Raw genomic sequence first — 14459 nt, forward strand, 5'->3', positions numbered from 1 at the left:
CCTACTGGGTCCATCTCATTACATGTTATGTCTTATTATCCATCTGTATCTTGGCCTTCAAACATTAAACGTGACCTTGGGCTGTGATCCATCTACTAACTAGACAAGATCAGATTTCACTACAGCTTGCACAAGAGATCTTCAAGGGGAATCTAAGGTATCTAAAAAAGGTTTTTAATGATTGTGTAGGTGACCTCAGGGAGCCACAGGATCAAAGAACCTGAGATGTGCTATCTCACCGTTTTGTGAAAGAAATAGCTGCATTTTATGCCAGTTCTGACCATTAAATGCTGGATGCCATTTTTTCCAGGAATTGGTTAACAAAGAACATAAGCCTTACCTCTGCACATCAAAGCACTCAAAACCATGTTCAATGAACCCTATTGTCATTCTGTTCCTTCAGGAGAAGTAAAACCAGTGACTAGGTCTCATAATTGCTCTGGTTTTGGTAATCACAAACTAGTAAAAATTATCTCGTGGTTTCTGGTGAAAGAAAGTTCCTCCATGGGATAAACAGTAGCCCCAAAAACCTTTGTTGACAGCACCATCAACAACTTCTCCTTGGATTTAGCCATATGAAATGCTCACTACATGTAATTGTTCACATAGAATACCTTCATTGTGTCCTAATGAGTATATATTTGGCTTCAGGAGACTTAAAAAATGTAAAATTATGAGTTAAGAAAAATTCTGACTTTTTTTATCAAATACCTACTAATGAATAGTAACTCCCTCCTCCAAGTGACATACTAAACAAGATATCACCCCTTTACACAAGTGGCAAGACTGACAGAGCTAGAAAAATGCCTCCATTGTGACTTCTATTTTAAGAATTGTCATTATTTTAAACTTATGAAATATTGCTGTATTAAAAAAACATGTTGATAATCTAGGCTAACAACATAAGTGTTAAGACAGTATTTATTGTTATGTATCAATGCATACACAAATGGATACACACATACAGAAAAACACATACTTGTATAAACACAATAGCTGTCTAAATGAAAAGAAAATGGAGAGATCAATTATAATAATGATAATCAATTATGATTTGAGGAGTAGACCTTGGGAGTTAGGGGGAAAAAAATCACAGATGTGGTGTGCCATGGTTGAAGAGCAACGAAGCGCAATAAAATGATTTTCTTTTCCTCTTGAATCAACTGGCCAAAACATGCTGTTAAGCCACAAACATGGCACTCATTAAAAATAATGCTCCAGAAAGAAAGTATTCCCTGTGCTTCTCAGCATAGGTGGTAATAACAGCAGAGGACAAAGGAATGGTGCACTAAGTCTTACAGTAGATGATTCATTAATTTCTCCTGCAGTTCTGCAACACTATAGACTCAGAGTCATACAGAAGAGAGCCATGTGAAGCTGGACTAGATTAGCTGGATTTGTCCATACCTTTCCCATGGTGGTTAGGTTTCTCAGGTTTCCCACCATGGGAAACCTGCAGAAATCCTCAACATTTTATTACACACTATATTCCTCATGGATGATATAGTAAAACTGCTTTTTTTTTTTTCTGTGCCTCTTAGACCTTGCCTCACTTAGCTGCCTTTAAAGGTAAGAACTGATTCTGTCAGAAATCATGTATTGTAGGGAACTACAAAATGTGTTAGTGAAGGGGTGGTGGGAAAATTCTGCTTGAAAGGTGAATGAAGCATTCTCTACAGTGGATACTTTACGGTTGGCTTCTTGAACTCAGCAAAGTAGGGGATGTACCCAAAATAGCATTTAGAGCTTAACAGATACAACTGGTCCAATTCAGAGGTGACATAAATAGGAGCAGACAGAGGGAATAAGCAACACTCCTGGTGTTCGTGCTAGAGTTTACAGTGGCATCACTTGAGTAGCAAAGCAATTGGAGAACAGAGCTGAAACAGGCAGGCTGATTTGTGAGAAGAGAAATACAGAGTGCAGGACTGTTTCTGGAGGACAGGCAGATGGGAAAGAATGTATATGTGCTATATAGGCCAGGGACCAATCCTGGAAATGTTTGTGTGTTCAAGGCTGGGTCAGATGAGATTTTAAGTAACCTGGTCCAGCAGAAGCTGTCCCCCTTCCCATGACAGTGGGGTCGGAACAAGATGATCTTTAAGGTTCCTTCCAACCCAAACTATTCTGTGATGAGTACCTCCATGGGTTCTTCCAAGTTCATCTTTGTATAAGCAGTGATCTTAATCAGTGGCCATTTCCCCACTGATCAAATTTGACTTATGGGCCAAAGAGGAAGCCTGGCACAAGGATATGAAAACCTGTCTGTGTGTTACCTGGATGGAGGCACTTCTGGTGCCAGTCACTGCTCCCTTCTGGAAATACTGAAAGAGTCTTCCTCTTTTATTGAGGAAGAAGGTCAGATTTTTTTTCTTCTGTTTTCTGGAGCTGAGATCTACAACTGTTTCCAAATTAATGTATGCACGTCCCTGGTCGCGTTCTGCACCCCTGCTATGTTTGGTACTTAAAAATTATCTACATGTGAAAAGAAAAAACCCAGTGAATAGCATTTTTTATCATGCTTAAAAATTGCATGGGGAGTGCTTTAATTTGGTGCAGTATTGCTTCTGACAGCCAAAATTAAATCTGCCTGTAGTGGATTGTTGCCTGTTACTGGATAGAAACATTTGTTAGGTCGAGTACGTGCTGCTTCAACAGACAATGAAAAAGATAAACAATTGATTGCAATCAGAAGCCAAAACAAAAACATTGCAATAATGTTGCATATTTGCGTAGTTATCATGAATCTGGGGACAATATAAAAAAATCTCTTTTAATGCATACACAGATGAGAATTAATTTAAGAAAAGGGCCTGGGGAGACAGATACCAAACACTATCAGATTGTGCAGTGACTTTTGACTGCTTTTGTACTGGATATGAAAATCATCCAAGGCCTGGAAAAGCCAAAAGAGGAATCTTTATTTTAAACTTGATGTTGAGTGGGCAACTACTTTTGGGTAAACATGTCGGTTTGTTCTCAGATGAGGTCTTGGTGGAGTTCCTACATGAAATTCTGCCTCTCTAATAAAGATTAGAGTTTCTTTCTCCAACATTACTGGCTGGCAGTAACAGTCCAAGGCAAAGCCTTCATGGCACTTACTCCTCTCCAGAACGCTTTGGAAACTGTAACTTCAGTTTCACAGCAATTCCAATATATTCAAGTATATCAATTTCCAAAACAGAGTACAACACCAAGCAACATTTTGTCATTCTGTCCCTAAAACAGATCTGGTGGAAGAAGGAGTGCATGGAAATATTTATATAAATAAATACTTAATCTTTTTCTGTTCATGACCATCTCTGGGTTTAGTACCTAAATATCACTGTATGTTGCTGTGCAAAGGAAGTGTTCTGATGAGCTGACCACTTTCTACCTGTATTCATCAGGAGTAAAGGATATAATTCTGGAAATCTAAACCTGTCCCATCTCAATCCTGTAGGGTTTTTTCCTACTAGTATCAGTATTGAAACTCCCAATGACTTCAGTGGAAGCAGCACTGAGACCTAAATTCCCTAAAATGTTAAATTTAAATGAAACTCCATAAACAATGCTTCACCTCCTCTTGTTCCCAGAATGGAATAATACATAGTTTTCAAAGCCATAGTCTGGAGAATAAATCACAGATTAAGTTTGAGGGGTTTTGGAGAAAGGAATTAGAAGTGTATCGGTGGGAAAACAGTTTAGACAAATTGTTTATGTTGTCTGCCAACAACTGCTTGGTTTTTGTAATTCAGCCTTACTGATGTTGCTAACTTAGAATTAGATATTGTAAAATGACATTACATCTGTTCTGTGGGGGGAGAGGAATGTTGATGTGAGAGCACTTCTTAATGAGGAACAGTTGATATATATGTGGACAGTTTTATAGTTTTGTCAAACAACATAAAAGTGTTATTCTTGATTTACTAGCAGGAAATAAAATCCAAATTGAAATTAGATTTTTAAATGGCACAAAATTCCAATGTTTTTTATGTCACCACTAAAAAACCCCCACATCCTGTTAAATAGGAAGCCTTAAAGCTGCAGTAGTATATTGAAGGCAAAATCACGGATGTTATTTACTCAAGCAAAACTTTTTTCTGTGTTACTGCCATTGGAAAATGAATAAGTATTATTCATTTTGTCTTTGTTATAAGCTGGTTGCAGTTATTGATAGAAACACTGATTTCACCATGTCCTATTAAAGATGACTGTGAGGGGTTCAATTCTGACACCTTTTCTTGCCATACTTCCATCTTGAAATTTCAGTGAGGTTTTATCTCTGTAACAATTCACTTGCAATTTGAGGCAGTTTCAGGACATTTATATCAAATCTTAGAAGCATAATCCTGAGCATTCTTGTAGGTCAAATTATGGTTATTGACTTCTGAAATAGAGGTAATAAGTGTTGTTGCTTTTTTTCTGTTTTGAAATTGAATATTTATGACCTAACTCAACTTCTCCTTCTTATTTGATTCATCAATTTCAATGGGAGGCAACAGAAAGGGTTTAACCAGTGGCCACATAATGTTGAAAAGTGGACAATTCCACCTTTATCATAGTTCACATTTTTGCTTCCATATCTGCTGGGTAGTGAGTTTTTGCACCCAGCTTTCATGGTTCACCATTGCTTGTAGCTTCATATAGTCCATTTTTTGAAAGATTTATCTCTCAGGGCTTAGTCTTTATCTGTCACACTTGCTCTTGCTTTCACTAATTATATGACAAAGGAAGGTGATGCAGTCAGTAACCTTTTTAGAAGCAGGTACGTTTGTTTGATATGTTGCTTGTTTCTCTGTGGAAAAGTAAATCTACTTCAAAGGAAGAAAAATCCCTCTTTTCCTCTTCCTCATTAATATAGAAGAGAACCTCTTAGTAGATGTGAGGTGCTTGGGACAAGATAAATGATGTTTTTATTAAAATTAACCAAGCAAACCATTTTCTGCAGGTTGGGTTGCATTAAAATATGTTTTTCTTCCTCAAATGTAAGTGCAGTGGCTCCCTAACCTAGAATTAAAATAATTTTAGCTATTTCTGGCAGATTATCAACAGACATAGAAGAGAGCTTGTTTGCCAGCTTGTGAAAAGAATCTGAAACTGAAGTGGGACCTGGTTTATTTTCTGACAAGCAGGAGGTCACTGACTTTAGCATGTAAATCACAAACGCTTCTGAAGATCACCTCTTGTCTTGGAAGAAGGGCTCAGAATGACTGCAAAAATGAGTTACAGTGCAGTATTTAGAATAATCTATCTAAATCACATAATAGGTATTCTTCTCCCCTTGTGCAGCAAAATATATTTAGAAAGAATGAAAGAGAAGCTGCATTTAACCTAACACTGCCCTGCTGTGATATCCCACATCCTGGGACCAAAGGCTAGCCTGTATCCTGATCTCCTTTCTGTCCCTTAATACAAAAAGGAAGGAAATTAACAATTCCCTGGTGTTTCCCTCTGTTGTAGGAGGAGGATATAAGCTCAGCCCATGGAAGAAGGGTAGAACTGAATTTGAAGCAAATTTGTTGGCTAAGAGAGTATGGCATGATATGATTTGAGGTGAGCAAAAGCAAGAGTTTACACTCCAGAGCATTGAGTGATCTGATGTAAGTATTGGTAACTAAAAAGGTATTTGTAACTGGAATAGAGCAAAATTTTGTGATCTCAAAACAAAGCAAGGTCTGTCAGGCAGAAAAATCTGATCAGAACAATTTACTTATGTATCAGACAGTGGTCTGAGTCCAGGCATGATTTCTGATAGCCATGGCCAAGTTAGCCGGTTGTCTTGCTCCAGCCTCAGGTTGCCAGAGAAGGGAAGTGCTGAAGAAAAAGCACAGCCAAACAACAGCTGTTTGGCTGGGAGATCTGGGGAACTGTACTATTTTCTCTTCCAAATGTTGCACTCCCAGACAGTGTGCCACCACATTATTTCATATGGTCATTTCTTGCTGTGCAGCAAGACTGGATTGAATTGTGCTAGAAACTGCAAAGAACCAGCTCAGGAGTCAGGGAAGTAAGAGTGCTCCCACTCAGACTCTTTACTTCATATGTTCCTCTGAAATATGGATGGAGTGAGGGGATTAACCTTATCATGTTTGAAAACATGAAATCCCATAAGAAATGCCAGGATACTGAGTGGCAAACAGGCCAGGATGAGGTAGAATTTTAGATGCTGTAGATTTCTGTATGTATGTGGATAGGATCTGTCCTGAAAAGAGATTAGCTCCTGAAGTTATACTGGATAAAGGAACCAACCTAATCCATGTATTAAGGCATTTAACTTACGCTGATCAGAATTTTATCACTTTGATAATGCAATTTTGAATACAGAAATCTTTCAACGTTCACAATATAGTGTCCTAGTTGAAATATGAAAGTAAAATAGCTAGAAATACTGCACATTAACCATGCATACATTTTCATATGCTAGCATTTCAGGTCTGATAAACTGATTGTGTATGATCTGAATGAACCCGTTGTTTTAGAGTAATCAAGCCTGATTATAATTTTCCCTTTTTAGTCTCCTTACAAACAACTCTAAACCCAAACAAAAATAACAATTTTTTTTTGTCTTCTGGGGCAACATGCAAATGAACTGCTGACTCATAAGTCCTAGTGTTAGGCACAGATTGCCAGCTTGAGAAAAAATGATGAGAGAATGTAGCATTTTGTAGTTTTTGAATTTTATGGATGCTGGTTGCCAATATGTACACAGGGTTGATGTTAGTGGAAAAGTTGGTATTTTATCCTGTAGGCCTTCCATTTAAAAAATTAGCTCGTGATTAATTGCTGTGTGCTTCCATTACTGCAACGTAGATGGATTTTCAAAGCCATTTGACAAAAAAATGCACCTTGGAGTATTTTAAGCGCAGCAGCTGTAGAGCACTCAGTAATTTTATTTTGTGTTTTTTATATTCATAGTGACTGAAAAAAAACTTGACTTAGGATCACAGTATAATAACATCAGTTCTGTTCTCCAAAGTTTGATATTCTGTTTGTGTTTAAGAAGCTGACAACCATATCTGAAACTCATTGATAATCTTCTTAAAATAGCTCATCATCTCAATTAAATAAATCATTGACAAACCTTTTCCTCTTTGTCAAATGTATGCCAAATAACAACAAAATGGGGGCAAAGGTATTTGAAACTGTATTAGAATAATGCTAATCTGGTTTATTTATTCTGAAAAAAATTATTTAAAGAATAATCTGTGATCAATTTAAATGGATCCTAATTTCAGATTAAATGAGTTCTTCTCTTCATTTGTCTAAAGAGTACATTTATCTATCCTATATTTATGTAGAATATGGGATATAGTATATTTTTTTATTCTATCACTGACTCATAATTTCATTTTTTTTACAAGTGAGAAAAACATCTTAAAGCAGTGCATGCATTCAATTAACATTAATTATTCTATCAATTCTAAGGTTTTCTGTCCTAGATTTTAAACAAATCTTGCAAAATCCATTGTCCCACACACCAATCTTTCATGGTCATCCACATAACGCAACATTTGCTACTCCTACATTAAATCTCACCAGATTAACATTGTTATTCAAGTGTGTGGAGTTGGATAGCTCTCCTTTTTTTTTTTTCTTTGTATTTAAAATCCAGATAATCTGCTGGATATTCTTGTTCCAGTTCCTTGGCCTATTCAAACATACCAGAAAACAGAAATGTATCCCTTCTATGATGAAACCAAGGCACCCAAAGAATATCTTTGCTGAAGTTCACAATTGACTGTCACAAATGAAAACAAATTGATAAATTACAGTTTGCAAATGACTACAATAGGAAATTAGGTGGTTTGAAATAAAGCAGATTTCAGTACTTTTAGACAATTGCTTACAACCATCTGCAAAAAAAACCCTCTTTCTTTTTCATTGAATATACAGAGATTTTATATTAACAGAATTGAATCCTTTCAAGAATCAGCACTTGATCACAAGAGAATAAAATGATACTTCACAATGGATCTGATAAATGAGACATTTATATATGAACAGGCACATTGATTGACCTCTCATTTTTTAAGGACTCTCAAAAAGCAAACCAGAAAGAAGTTTAATTCTTTGCTGTTTATTTTGGGAAGCAAGTGGTTGAGCCATGTGCTTTAAGTGACTCAAATCTGGATATTTGAATTTCTTATCAATATTTTGACAGAATGATTGTAATGCACAGTGTTAAAATCAGTTAAAATTTTGGGTCAGGACGTCTGTGAACATAGAAAGTCGTGTATCATCCTAATTTGATTTCTTACTTCACTGCAGAAAAAAAAAAAACAAAAGAAAAAACCAGCGGTGAAATCTGGACCTCTCAGAAACAGATTATATTTTAAGTAACAATTTTAGTGGCCAATCTTTCATGTTAGCAATATGTAAAACACAAAGGAAATTTTGATATCAGTACTTCTGTCCTGCACTAGTTCAATGAAACATTTAGAATAGGAAACTATGGCTGAAATTAAACCAGTTGACATTCTTACTTTGATTGCAATGGAGAAATGTGTTATGGCTGTCCTGTCCTGCACCCCTCTTGCTGTGGCTGAGCAACTTAGCTACCCATAGCTACCTGTGAGTTTGTGTGACAGGGAAAATGAACCAACCAGAGCTCTGCTGTGATGGGACAGCATTGCAGCATCATGTTCTGATCTGTTTGCTACCAACAAAATGCATGTGAGCTCATCTTTCACTTTTAAATGAGTCAGGTTTCCCTTGGAGCCTTTCAGTTAGAAGAAAGAAATAAACACTTAGCAAAGGTTACTGATAAAATCTACACTTTTACTACTTTTTTATTATTATTATTTTTAATAGGAAAATGTGCAAGCGCCCTTCTAGCAAAAAGATGTAAATTGTGGATTTTAGGAAACAAATCCTGCTGCACAGCAGGTTTAGACAGGCTGCTACTGTCAGGGCCTTAAGGCATTCTGTGGCTTCCCTGTGGTAAGCCATGGTTCTCATTTGTAAAGCCAGGAGAATTCCCACTGTTGCTGTAATCATATGCATGATCCTTCTTCCATCTCATTGCTTCAAGCATCAGTTAAAAAAAGAAAATAGGGCAAATGGTGGTTGTCATGTAGTCAGCTATCCAAGAGCTTAGAAACTTCATTTATATTGTGGGATTTAATTTTGTCCTCAGGAGAAGAATTAAGCTTTTTAGTGGAAATCTTAAAAAAAATACAACTAAAATAAAGGAAAGAGAAAAAAAGTCAAAAACAAACAATTAAAAAAAAACACAGAGAAAAAAACAAACAACAAAAACAACACCAAAACATGTCCTGATTCAGACATGGCAGTGAAGACATCAGAAATAACTTTTTTTTAGTTTAAAATGAGAATAATTTTTCCCATTTACTTCTGTTTTCCAAATATGTAAAATCCTTTTGAAAAGGCCTGAGTCCATCCCATGAGCCTTGTCGTATAATCTCTGTGTTCTGTCACTTCTGCACTTGGTGACATCCTGTCCAGTGTTTGATTCTGCAGCTTTCCTATTAACAGCACTTGATGGACTAGTTTTAGCATGTCTTTTTGATTCGCTTTATTCTTTTGATACTCAGAAAATATAAATCAGTGTGTTTCACAGGTCAGTTATGTTTTGTGGGTAAAAGTACTTTGGTGTCTTTCAAGCCTTCCCTTTGAAAATTTCATTTTATATTCCCTCCTTCCTGTACTGTGAAAAAGGCTAAGTTTCTGTTCCCTACTTATCTTCTCTGGGTCTTTCATGATCCTGTAAACCTCAATCTCCCCTCTTTCTGTCCTCTGTCTTTTCATTGTTAAAAAGTTCTGGTCTGCTGCTTCTTGCCCTCTATGGAAAATGCTTCCGAAATTTCATTGTTCCTGCTGTCCTCCCATCTAGAAGCAGGGAAAATTCTAGATAGGAAGGAGCCTCTGGAGGTTATCTGAACACACCTATAGCTGACAGCAGGGGTTTGGATGAAGTTATCCATTGGCCCAGCAAGACAAATCTTGAATTACTTCCACTAATGGAGATTCCACAACTTCTCTAGACAACCTGTTTCAATGTATGGTTGTTCTCACAGCAAAGAACTTTTTCCTGTAGTCTGATGAAATTGCCTTTTGAAGCAACTGATGCTCATTGCTTCTTTTCCTCTTGCTGTGTCCTTGTGAAAAGAGTATCTCCATTTTCTCTATAACCCTTCTCTAGATATTGAGAGAATGTAATTAGACTGCCCCTTCCCTTCCAGTTGAGTAAGCTGAATTCCTTTCACTTTTCAATGGGCATCAGTTTGAGGGCCCTTCACTGAACCTTCTCCAGTTCTTCAATGTCTCTTTTGAAGTGGGAGTCCAGAACTGGATGCAATATTCCAAGTGTGACCTAACAAATACCAAACAAAGCAGTGACAAACTTTCATCTGTTGGGTTTACTTTGGCTGCTGCAGTCAAGGCTCCAGGTTGGTTTCATTGCTGCACAGCTCAGCCAGTCAGTCCTTGGACTGCTACTCAGGATTATTCAGTCACAGATGCAGGATCCTATAAATATGTTTGTTAAATATGATTCAATTCCTGTTGGCCCAGTCTTACAACTTGTTGAGATCCCTGTTTGCTGTAGTGTATAATATATACCTTGTCATGTCTTGCTCTGCTTTTTCTCACAGAATGTGGAGCAGAACTCTGTGAATCAGTGGAGGCATGGAGCCATGCTATTTCCTTACATTAGCATAGTAACAACAACAACAAATAATAGCAACAATAATATTGATATCAATATTAATAATATTACAGAATTATTTTGTTATCATTTTATATTATCCTTATTATTAATATTATTCTTAGTTTATTTTTTCTTTATTATTAGTTGATAAAATGTTTTCTGTTTTGTTTTCTGTTCCTTTACGGGTTATCAATACTGATCTATTTGCTTTTTTGATCAACACTGAAACTAACTAGACATTTTCACTAAAATGTCCATGCTGATTTTGAGATCTGTGTCATCAACAGTGATAGCTAGTTCAAACCTAGCAGAGTATTTGTAGAGTAAAAAGGGCATTTTCTTCTCTGTACACATTAATTTGAATTTATTGACACTGAATATCACCTATTATTTTATTGCCTAGTTTTTCAGCTACCTTCAAAAAAAGAAAACTGAAATATGATATGATTGAATATGAAATGGTGCTGTTAAAGAAAACCAAGTATTCAGTGGTTTTGATAACAAGAAACAGAAGTCATCAAAAGAAGTTGCAAAATTTTCAGAACATACAGAAATACGCTAATTTCTACAGTATTTTAGCTGCTGAAAATATGTATGGTTTCAATGCTTATTTTAAAAATATGTTTTAAAGTGATGTATCAAGACTGAATAAGGATAAAACAGTCCAGGTTCACAAAGTCCCAAACACAATGGTTACATAATTTCTTTAGTTGACTGATTCTTAATTGTTTTATCACCAGGAATATAAGTTGTTACCTATTATCAAAGACAGAGTACTGAACTATATGTTGTGACCAAGTGCAGCCATTTCACATTATACTTCTGAGGAAACCTTCGTCAACTGCCCAGTCCATCTTAGATTGAAGTTTCCTGAATAAATCTTTCGTGTATATTCCTTCTGTTTCTAAAGGTGGCCAGAGGAAAAAAATGTTTTTCTTAACTGTAGAACATGGCCCTAGAACCCTGATGAATACAATATATCCTGTTTTAGAGGAATTAATTATGAAGAAGTTCATTGTAAATAGTCAAAGGAATGTGCAAAGAAATGCATTGGAAAGATTCATAACCAGCTGCTCCTGTAAAAGTGCTTGTGAGTGTAGTAGTGATCAGGCTGTGTATGAGGAGCAAGCTTTTCAAACTCACTGAAGTTTGAGATGAATACTAGATATTGACATAAATATGAAGATAAACCCTTGGTAGAGTACACAGACTGTATTTCTGAAAAGTATATAGTAAAATATATAATAATGAGTAGTAATGACTAGTGATGATATGACTTTATGTTTCATTTTTGGGAAGTTCCACCTAGGAGATTGCACCTTGTATCTCCATTTTTTGTTTCTGCACAGCACAACTCCATTTTAAAATTCCCTTATCTTCTCACAGACACAGTTCTCCTTGTTTGCCGCATATTTCTTACTTATCCTTTGGCATGCTTTCCTCTAAGAAGGGCTTAATTTCTAAAATGTTTGTTGCTGTAATTTCTGACAAGGTGTCATATTTTCTTCTTTCATTAGCAAATAATTGGGAGTACACTCTTGGTTGGTTGTGGCAAATAATTCTGGAATGTAGAATGAAGAGTTCCTCTAGTTTTGGGTTTGCTTGTTTTTCTGCTTCTAGGGGAGAGGGTGGATGAGATCAAGAACTTTAAACTTCTACTGTCACTGAATTATGAGACCCTGCCCTCCTTCCACCTAACAGCTTTATTTCTTAGCCTGTATCTTCCCTGGTGTTACCACAAGTGTTTCTGGAAGGAGCCAGCCTGGGTTACACCCACAAAGGCAGCAATGTTAGCTGAGAGATCCAGGGCTACATTTGGTAGCAGCATCTGTTCATGCCAGCTTAAAGTGTTGACACTTCAGCTTAAACAGGCTTTATTTGCTAATATTTGCAACATCAACGAACAGCTTTTACATTTCCAAATGGCTGTATAAATGGGTAATCACACATAACTACATCACAGCTAACCCCTTGAAGGGACTGACTATAAAAGTTATTTTTTTTTTAATTTTGCCTTTGACAGAAAAATTTAAAAAAAAACAGTGGTTTTAACAGAAGACCCTGTAAGACCCAAAAAAGTAGCATGTAATAGGTTAATTTATTATTTTTGCCCATTAAATTGCTTGGATGTTGCTCATTGAGCTACTTGGTAGTGTAGAAGTCAACTTCTCACTAAATAAAATGGTGTCAGTAATCCTTGTTAACTGAAGAGATGGCCTGTAACTGCACATTTTAGTTAATTTTAGCAACTATTCAGACAAATTCTCACCTCCTCCCCTTCACAGATATGTTCTAATTCCCTAGGAAGAAGGCATAAAAAAGCCTGAAAATGATGTTTCCAATTAGTGTGGCTTTCTCATATTTAAATTCTGTGTGGCTCTGCCAGCTAATTGAATAAAATGTGCTACATTCTTTTGATCTTTGTTGAGATGATGTAGCCTGTTAAATATTGTTTCCTTATACCGTTCATGTTGACATAGATTGCATTGTGCTACTTATAGCTTCTTTGGCACAGCTCTGGAATCAAGTGTTCAGCAATGATTAATGACCAAGGATACACAGACCTACTGTTGAGTCTAAGAGCTCTCTAGTCTCTGCTCCTGTTCCTTCCTTCAATTCCAGCATTAGCTAATGTGGCTTCTGTGAGCACAGCAGTTCTGGTGTCTCGTCATACAGCTTGTACTGCCAGCAGTTAGCATAGCATAGAGCTAATGATCATTAAATTCTCAGTTTTCTTAATTCTTGCTTATTATTGCATCTTTGATGCCCTTTCTCACTCTTGCAATTTTTTATTTAGTGTTTAATAGAGAAAAGGCTTTTAAACCTGTGCTAGACCCTTTGTTTTAATCCTTGCACACTGAAGAATCATTTAATATCCTTTGATATGTTATGCCAATTAAGTGATATGTGTATTAACATAAATATTTAATTGTTAAAAGAGAGATCACTTTGGCTTAAAGCTTTAATTGAATTAGATGCTTTTCAGATGATTGTCAAGATTAAACAGTCCATTATGAACATTTGCCACTGCAGGAGATTTCTGCTTATTGAAAGACAAAAGGGTAATTTCATCTAGTATTGCTGTAAACTGTACAGGTCCTTCATACTGATAAGGGAATTCTCCCTCTTTTAACCTTGATATGTACTGTAGTAATGAGTTTATGAATCTTTAAATTCAGGTACATCATTAAAGTGGGGATATGATATTAGCACTGCCAAGTAAATTAAAAGGATGAAAATTTATAACAGCTAGAGATGAGAGTCAATACCAATTTGTCAATAATTACCATTGCTTTTAAAAAGCAAAACTAACACAATAAAAGGAGGCAGCTATGGATCTTTATTGCATACTAACTGGAGTTTGATTAATTCCAATGACAGACTTCACATGGCAAACTGGAGTTTTAAGGAAGCTAATTTTCCTTGACACTGGGCTGCTGAGGCACCTAAACTTTCACTCCCACAAAATATGCTTGTGTTAATGTGGAATCCAACTGTTTCGTTATCAACCCAAAATATTTCTGGTTTGGGGCAAAATGTTCCCGTATTGCAGTTTTGCCTAATTATGTGAACATCTTCCACAGATCAGAATCCTGTTTTCTTGATATGCTGTGGACTGTAGTCATGCATATATCTTACACTGAAAACACGTCACAGCAGTTTCCTTCAAAATATAGTACAGCTATGCATAATGCATGACAAGACTAGAGAGATGTGCAATGTGAATCAAAGTTTTAATGTCCTAGTTTTCCAGATATTATTATCTATTCACTGTGTTTTTAAAGGAGCTCTGATTAAGAATCATCTC

The 14459-nt window shown here is 36.2% G+C and overlaps 1 protein-coding gene across 11 annotated transcripts in view; it reads left to right on the plus strand.

Moving 5' to 3' along the window:
• The window catches only part of LOC136563103 (poly(rC)-binding protein 3-like), a 500444-nt gene that overhangs the window by 80499 nt on the left and 405486 nt on the right, over window positions 1-14459 (plus strand). Inside the window, exon 2 of one of the 11 annotated variants that reach the window (XM_066560312.1) lies at window positions 5443-5535. The exons of the other annotated variants lie outside the window; for them this stretch is intronic. The gene's annotated coding sequence lies outside the window, so the exon portion shown is untranslated. The remainder of the gene's footprint in view (window positions 1-5442; window positions 5536-14459) is intronic. 11 annotated transcript variants of the gene reach the window in all.

The sequence above is a fragment of the Molothrus aeneus genome, chromosome 1 (genome assembly GCF_037042795.1).
Source record: "Molothrus aeneus isolate 106 chromosome 1, BPBGC_Maene_1.0, whole genome shotgun sequence".
In the NCBI taxonomy this organism is placed as follows: domain Eukaryota; kingdom Metazoa; phylum Chordata; class Aves; order Passeriformes; family Icteridae; genus Molothrus; species Molothrus aeneus.